This window comes from Pteronotus mesoamericanus, unplaced genomic scaffold, assembly GCF_021234165.1.
Source record: "Pteronotus mesoamericanus isolate MK-2021 breed Mesoamerican mustached bat unplaced genomic scaffold, CSHL_Meso_final contig_20, whole genome shotgun sequence".
Classification (NCBI taxonomy): domain Eukaryota; kingdom Metazoa; phylum Chordata; class Mammalia; order Chiroptera; family Mormoopidae; genus Pteronotus; species Pteronotus mesoamericanus.
Window position 1 is genome coordinate 29,234,147 of NW_026555085.1, and position 8,259 is coordinate 29,242,405.

General features: G+C 41.7%; 2 pseudogenes; both read right to left on the reverse strand.

Moving 5' to 3' along the window:
• Positions 1–256: 256 nt before the first annotated feature.
• On the reverse strand, positions 257–2,656 carry LOC129066850 (podoplanin-like; annotated as a pseudogene).
• Positions 2,657–2,696: 40 nt separating this feature from the next.
• LOC129066851 (epithelial splicing regulatory protein 1-like) lies at positions 2,697–7,442 on the reverse strand (annotated as a pseudogene).
• Between the last annotated feature and the right edge of the window lie 817 nt (positions 7,443–8,259).

Consider the following 8,259-nt stretch of genomic DNA (forward strand, 5'->3'; position numbering starts at 1 on the left):
TACATCCTTTGTCTTTTAAACCATCTTTAAAAATGTATATTTGAAACACTTTTCAAAAGACAAATATTAGAGAAACAAGTGTGAATTATGTTTCCTTCAGTTACTTTGGGAAAATGGAATGATTCATGGAGTGATGACAGTGGATTTTAAGTGGGGTGGCCAAGCATTTCCATGGGTCATCTTCTCCCACACGCTCAGGGACAAGGGAACTTGGCAACTCTTTTTAAAACATATTGTGAGAATAACACAATTCTCTTTACTGTAAGTACTTTCCCAACATTTTTTGCACAACAGTGATGGTCCCATCAATGAATGCAAAAGCTAATAAGAACCTAATTAAGGTCACTGTCACCACACCATCTTTCTCAGCCCTTGTTTGTGTCTCCTCACTCACTTTCTCCATGGGATGACTGGTTACATTTGTGATGGTGGTGCTCTGGCTTCCTCCTTGGGTATGGACTGTGCTTTCTGGAATTGGCAGATTCTCTGTGTGAATGTCTGGTATACTCTCTGTATTTGTTGGCCCCAGAGTTGTCAAGGTAGCAGACTCATAGGGATCCTCAGTGGCACCTGGGGTCACCATGCCATCTTCCACATCTGCAGTGAAAAGTCATCTTCTGGTTGGATTGTACTGGCTGCTTCTGTCAGGACCCAGAGCACCGTGCTTCCCAAAATGAAGAGCAGAACTGGCACTTCCACACTTTCTTAGTTGACTTGTTTTCTTCATGGCCCAGAAGCCCAGCTTCTGTGTTGGCAAGATAATAAAAAGTTCTGCAGCCATAGGCTGTCGCTTGGCAGAGTGCAAGAGGTGGGGGCTGGAATGTGGGACACACAGTCTCCAGTGCAGAAGGATTCCTCAAGTTCCAGTCACCTGCAGCAGCTGGGGGAGCAAACTTTACAGTCCGGTAGTTTCAGGGCAGAGTCAGCGTTTATCTTTCCGAAAGAGGGCAGGGGAGCATTCAGGAGCATACCGGTTTCAGCCTGAAGTCACTAGGCCCGCCTTTTGGCTTTCTTTGGCTAGAGGGTAGAAGATGACCTCAGGTCAGGTTGAAAGTTACAGGGCTATACTGGAGACAAAGGGCACCGAGATGTGTGGAGGGCCCTAAGCCCTGGCTAAAATTGGCTTTTAGTCTCTTGTTCCCTAGTACAAGGGAAAAGGAGACACATGTATAAGTGGTTTATTGAAAAATTTTAAACATTTTATTGTTTTTATCTTAAGAGTAAGGCACAAACCTAACTTTCTCTTGTTATGAGAAGTAAACTGTTCTTTGTGCGGCCAGTAATTTTAGAATCAAGTATGGCATTGCTCTTGTTAATATTGAATTTGATGGCTTAAATTAAAAAAAAAAAAAGTGATTTCCCTCATCTGGGTGGACCAGAGACCACTTGAGATGGTAAATTATACCGTTTTGCAGGGGAATGTAGTGGGTAGGCTCTGGGGGCCACCCAAGAGAGCTTGGCAGCCTCTGTGGCTGTGACATTTTGGAAAAAAAAGCTCAATTCAAATTCCACCTCTCCTGACTTTGGATGCAATGATGTGATGCTGGAGCTAATAGAGGGACACGTGTGGCTGTCCATATGCCATTTCTGGCTTGGATACAGGGGAGGTCACATGAAAGGACTAGAGAGTAGTCTCTGGGAACTGAGAGTGATTCTCAGCTGACAGCCAGCAATACAATGATGACCTTAGCCTTACGACCACACAGAACTGAATCTACCAACAAATTGAATGAGCCTGGAAGTACTCTTGTCCAGAACCTCTAGATAAGAGCCCAGCCTGGCTGACACTTTGATTAAGGCACTTTGATTATGAGATCCTTCACAGAGAACACAGTCAATCCTGCCTGACTTATGACCTACAGAACTATAAACTAACTAATAAATGTGTGCTCTTTCAGCACTAAGTTGACGGTAATTTGTTAGGCAGCAATTGAAAACTTATACAGACATCCTGGCACTGCCTTTTGGCACCAAATCTTGTGGCTTCATTTAGGAAAACCTCAACAGCCAAGGATTTTTGGTTCAACTGGATGAGTCATGTGGTAGGGGAAGGAGTGAAGGTGAGGTGTACTGTGGACCAGAATGGACTCAGATTATCCTGGTATGAAATAATAAGAAATATATTTATATAGGTCTTTGTCCCTGTTCCTGACTTAGCTCCTAAAGCTCCTTCTAAATAGGGGTGCTAGGAGAATCTATTTTTTTAACATTTAGTATTTGATCCTAGTTTCTGACAAGAAGCTACAGAGACCTTCATAATTTTTGAGTGATAAAAGCATCAAACACTGAACTCTTATATCCCTTGGGATTTCCTGGAATATCTTTTGTTTTAATGTAGTGACTCTTGTTATGATCCTAGACAGGTGCTGGTCAAAAGAAGACTAAGGCATGATTAGTAAATTGAGACTTTCAGACCCACCTCTCATTCCTGTAAGAAAGGAGAGGGAATATAATTGAAAATTAATAATCTATCATGCCTATGTGATGAAGCTTCCATAAAAACCTCCATGATATGGGGTTCAAAGACTTTCTGAGTTGGTAAACACATCCATGTGCCAGAGAGTGTGGCATATCCCAATTCAACAGGAACAGAAGCTCCTGCACTGAGGGACTTATGTACATCTTCATCTAATTGTTTATCTGTCTTCTTTACCATATCTTTTATTAAATAATAAACTGGTTAATGTAAACAAAAATTATGTTCCCATCTCCTCAGAACAATAGTGAAAAACGTGAACATATCTCATCATCATGTTTTTCTTTTTTTATTTTATTTTTAAATGTTTATTCTATTACAGTTCTCTCAATTTTTCCTCCTTTGCCCTCTTCCACCCATCCCACCACACCTCCTCTCCCATAGTCAATACCCACACTGTTGTCCATGTCCATGGGCCATTCATACATGTTCTTTGTTCAGTCCCTTCTCCTTCTTTGCACCATTGTCCTCCTTCCCCATCTCCTCTGGCCGCTTTCAGTCTGCTCCATGTTTCCTTGCCTGTGATTTATTTTGTTCATTAGTTTATTTTGTTGAATAGATTCCACTTATAGGTGAGATCCTATGGTATTTTTCTTTCACCAACTGACTTATTTCACTTAGCATATTATTCTCTAGTTCTATCCATGTTGCCTCAAAAAGTAGGAGCTCCTTCTTTCTTTTTTGTTTAATGCAGACTGATTTTATTTATTTATTCATTTTAAACGTCAAGATCCATTATAAAATATTAAAAATTTTAAATCCTTTAAAAAGTCTCAGCAATTAAAACATGACAACAGCACAGAAATAAACAAGTAGATCAATGAAATAAAATGAACATTCTAGAAACAAATGTATATATCTGTCTAACAATGTAATATATAATTAAATTGATATTTCAAATCAATGGGGAAAATAAGGTTTATTCAACAAATAAGGTGCATGGACCACTATTACTTGAAATAAAACAAATATAGAGCCCTACTTCACACATTATACAAACAATTTTCAAGTGAGTTAAAAATCAATATATAAAATCTAAGGAGTTTTTGGAGAAAATTCAAAATATTTTTCTTATCTTGAAGTAACATATTCAAACCCAGAAGCTATAAAGTAAAATATTGACAATATGATTATATTAAGCATTTAAGACTATATAGTAACATACATATAAAAAAAGTTAAAGGACAAGTAATAAAACAGGAAAGTATTTGCAACACATCTAAAAAAAGGGTTAATAGTTTGTATTTTTTATGGCAAAAATTCTAAAAGCATTTAATCAATAAATGGATAAAGCATACCAAAAAGTCATTTAAAGCTTTTTAAAAATAATAGAAATAAGCAAGAAATATACAAAAGCAGGTTTAGTTTCAACAAATAGTAAAGGAACAGTTAAAATAACATATCATTGTCACAATCAGATTAATAAGTATTGAAAATATTGGTAATCTCAAGTGTTGGTGACTGTGAAAGGAACTGGGTATTCATAGCCTCTTTTTCTTCATCTTCTTAAAGTAGCATATCTTTATGCTACCTTTAGCATATCTTGCAATGCTGGTTTGATAGAGATGTATTATTTTAGCCTTCTTTTGTCAGGTGAACCCATTATTTCACCTTCCATTTTAATTAAGAGCCTTGCTGGGTAGAGTAGTCTTGGTTTCAGGCTTTTGCTTTTCATGACTTGGAATATTTCTTGCCATTCCCTTCTGGTTTGCAGTGTTTCTGTTGAGAAATCAGCTGCTAGCCATACCAGAGCTCCCTTATATGTTACTACCTCTTTCTCTCTTGCTGCCTTTAGGATTCTGTTTGTCTTTGAAATTTGCCATTTTAATTATGATGTGTCTTGGAGTGGGCTTCATTGGGTTCCTCTTGAATGGGACTGTGGAGTAGGTGGAGGCGGAATGGCTCTCTCACTCAGATCATGGGTAACCGGAGAGAGCAGTTCCTCACAACCTTGAAAGAATCTGATAAAGCAGAGTTCCCACAGCCTTGAGCCCCAGTCTCACGGCCTTGAGCCCAGGTGCAATAAACTGCCCCATAGCCTTGGGTAGACTCATATGTGCAGCTCATGATAGTTACTTCACTTTCTGGCCTGTAGCCTGCTTTGTTTAGGGCTAGTATTTAAGGGGTAGGAGCTTTGGACAAGGTGGGGAGTCGGGGCACCAACTTGGACACGGACTTATGGCCTGTGTGACTCTGTCCACACGGGCTTGTGGTCTGTGTTCAGTGCAGATATGGGCTTTGTGACCTGTGTGACCCTCCTGAATAAAGGTGTGTCCAGCGTCCCCAAAGCTCCATACATCTTATTCCATCTACCTGAGCCCCAAGTAACTTGCCCAGACTAGAGAGGCTGCAACACAGGGACCCTCTGTGCTTCCTGGACTTGTGTGACTTTTTCTCTCCTCAAATTAGGGAAGTTTTCCATCATTACTTTTTCAAACAGTCTCTCTATCCCTTCCTTATCCTCTTCTCCTTCTGGTATCCCTATTATATGGATATTACATTTCAGGTTGTCCTGCATTTCCTCCAATGCCTCTTCATTCTTTGAGTCTTTTTTCATTTTCTTGCCCTTTTTGGGAGCTTTTTTCTACCTTATCCTCCAGCTCGCTGATTCAGTCCTCTGCTTCATCTAGACTGCTTTTGATTCCTTCTACTGTGTTCTGCAATTCAGAAATTGTATTCTTCATTTCTTCTTGTCTCTTATTTATAGTTTCTACGTCCTTGTTCATGTTCATATAGTTTGCAGTAAGTTTCTTGTAGTTTCCCTATAGTTTTTGGTAATTCTTTCTGAGCTCACTGAGCTCATTGAGCTACCTTAGAACCATTGTTTTGAACTCAGTATCTGATAGTTTAGTTGCCTCTATTTCATTTAGTTCTCTTTCTGAGGATTCCTCCTTTCCTTTTTACTTGTGGGTGTTTCTTTGTATTCCTATTATTTGTGTGGCTCTTCTCCTTTGCTTCTTCTTCTTAAATTGATCTGTCTTGATTTTCTGAATTTGTGCTGTGAATTTCTATGGTAGGAGACCACTGTTTTTTTCTTTCTGGATCTGCCTCTGATGATGTCAGATGTTGCCCCTGTCTGACCTTAGGCAATCTGTTCCAGACTTCCAGGAATCTACTGTCTATGGCTATCTCCTTCAGCTGTTAACCTAGTCACTCTGCACTCAGCAGGCCAGCTTAGAGACACCACAGGGTGGGGCTGAGTCCCTCATAGGGGCGGGGTTATTGGGTCCTCCCATGCTGCTGCTGCTGCTTGGGGGAGTGGTCTGCCTGAGCTGGATGGCTGCTGCATATGGGGGAGGAGTCAGCACTGGGATCCCACCAGCTACTCTCTCCGTTCTCTCCCCAAAGCCTCCTTCTCCAGTCTTTTCTCTAGTGTCTCTAGACTACTCCATGCCCCCTTTAGCAGGGGATCTACTATCTGTGGCTGCCACTCTGCACTCAGCAGGCTGTCTTAGAGACACCACAGGATGGGACAGAGGCCCTCCTGGGGGCAGGGCTATTGGGTCCTCTTTGTTTTTGATGTTAATGACACTTCTGTGCAGCCACAAATGATTTGTCTACAGGTTTCACCTGGATAAAAGCATCTCCTGATAGTTGGTACTAGTTATTCAATATCATGTAAATATTGTGAGTTTGAATATTTCTGAAAAACTTCCCCAGAAAGTCCAACATGTCTTCAATTTTGTCTGCATTAGAAAGACCTCAAAGGTGTACACAGTCTCTAACATTTATAGGGGGCAAAAACTGCTGAGGTAGCACTAGAATAATGGGAAGGGTTGGAGTGGAATGAGAAGGGCTAAGGAGAAATAATTCAGTACCTGCTGACCTTTGGTTGTTATGATCCTGAACAGTTCAGTGTCTTTATGCTTCTTCCTCAATATTTCCCTGCATATTCTTCACAAGCAAAGAGGACAGAGTGTTCCTGTTGGCCTACTGTCTGGTTAGGTAACAAGAAGGATGCCTTCCTTCTCCCTAATGATGGGATAGTGTTATTTAAAAAGGCCACCACATTATCAGCTTTGGTTGTGAACGGGAGACCCACATGTGGACAAGGACCTGAATTTCCTTGGAGAGAAACTGGGATGCCTCATTGGAGATACCTCCAGCAATTTTAAGATAATCTTTACCTGTTGCTTTGTAAACCTCAGTGTACCAGGTCCCCATGTTACATTTGTGCCTCTGTAGCGTTAGGTCTCCGTGCTCCTCATTTACAAACGTAACTGGAGCTTCTCCATTCCTTCAACCCCGGGCATGCAGACATAGCGCTGAATTGCCTTTGGCAATATTGAGTCTTTTGAAGACTGTTGCAATATCTTGATCCAAAGACTGCAATAGTAAACCCAGAGCCCTAATTACAGTGTTGTTATCAATAAAGTCCATTTTGCTGCAAGTGCCACTTTCAAATTTGTCTTTTACTCTCTCTGAATCTAAAAATTTGTGATTATAAGGTGAAATCACTGCTAAAATTGTGTTCTCCATATCTGTGACTTGAGAGGCTCCACACAGAAAGCTGTTATTTTCAAAATGTAAACGCTCTTATTGCTTGCAGCATCCAGTTTACATCAGGTACAGATCAGATCAAAAAAATAATAATAATAGAAGCATACAGGCAATAATTCTTGGAAGTATTAGGATTCAGGATTTGCCTGACATGAAGTACATCAGTACAAAGACAAGAGGAGTCCCTATCCTTCATTTTGGTACATTGCTGACTGTTTAAGCTGTCCAACAGCTGTGGTGTGAAGTACAGGCATTAACTTTAACTTAGTTTCTTCTTTACAGTCCTCTGTCAGTTCCAAATTATCCAGTCTAACAATATTTCACGAAACAACCTCACTTTCATGACAGTCAGGTTTATAACTTTCCATAACAGCAGGATCAGCTGCTCCTCATGCAAACTCCACTTGGCTTCAATGGTCCTAGTAGTGATTTTAAAAAGCACCACTGTGTAATCTGGAGAGCCCATTGTGATGGTAGGTGGGGCGAGAAGCAGGGTCAGGAGGTGGCGTGATGGGGTAGAAATGAGAACAAGAACATTTGTGCTATAACTCTTCTACAAAGAAACAAAGAAAGTGCCTGCTTCAACCCACCCCTTTGACTCACCTGGTGCAGAAAACAACCAACCACCCAAGTTCATACTGAACCTCCACACCCTGGGCAAGAAGCATGCAGCTGCCGGCCTCAGAGGGCTTGTGCCAGATAGCACACAGGCCTCAACTGCTGAAGTAGCCATCCTCCTTCTTGCAGCTCAAGCCACAGGCCTCCATGGGCTTCCTCAGTCTCACATGGCCCTGCTGCTCCATTTTCCCAGACAGTCCCACCCGTCGCTTCACAGCACTAGTCAATGGGGACTCAAACCCCAAGTCAAGGTTTTAGAAACTGGTGCAGGACCTGGACCCTTGGGCACAGTGCTGGTGACTCATATGGACACAAAGAGTATCCCAGGGTCAAATGTCTGCTGCAGTGCATGCAAGCTAGCAAGCATGGAGGTGCACCAGGGAGGAGAGGATTCACAAGCTCATCTCACCCAAACTTGGTGCGAAGTTCCCCAAAGCCTGAACGAATAGCCATCTGAAGGCTGGTGTGAAGTGAGGACCAGGTGGAGCAGACCTGAGCCTGCTGGAAGGCCTAAGCATCATGCCACTGCCCCTGAGCCCTGGGCTGCTGCTGCTCAAGCTCACCATGTTCTTGTAGCACCCACAGGCTCTGTCAAGAAAATGATGTGCAGGCTTTTCCCTACACAGCTGCTCATCGCCTGCCACCTCCTAGATGACCTGGTCCAC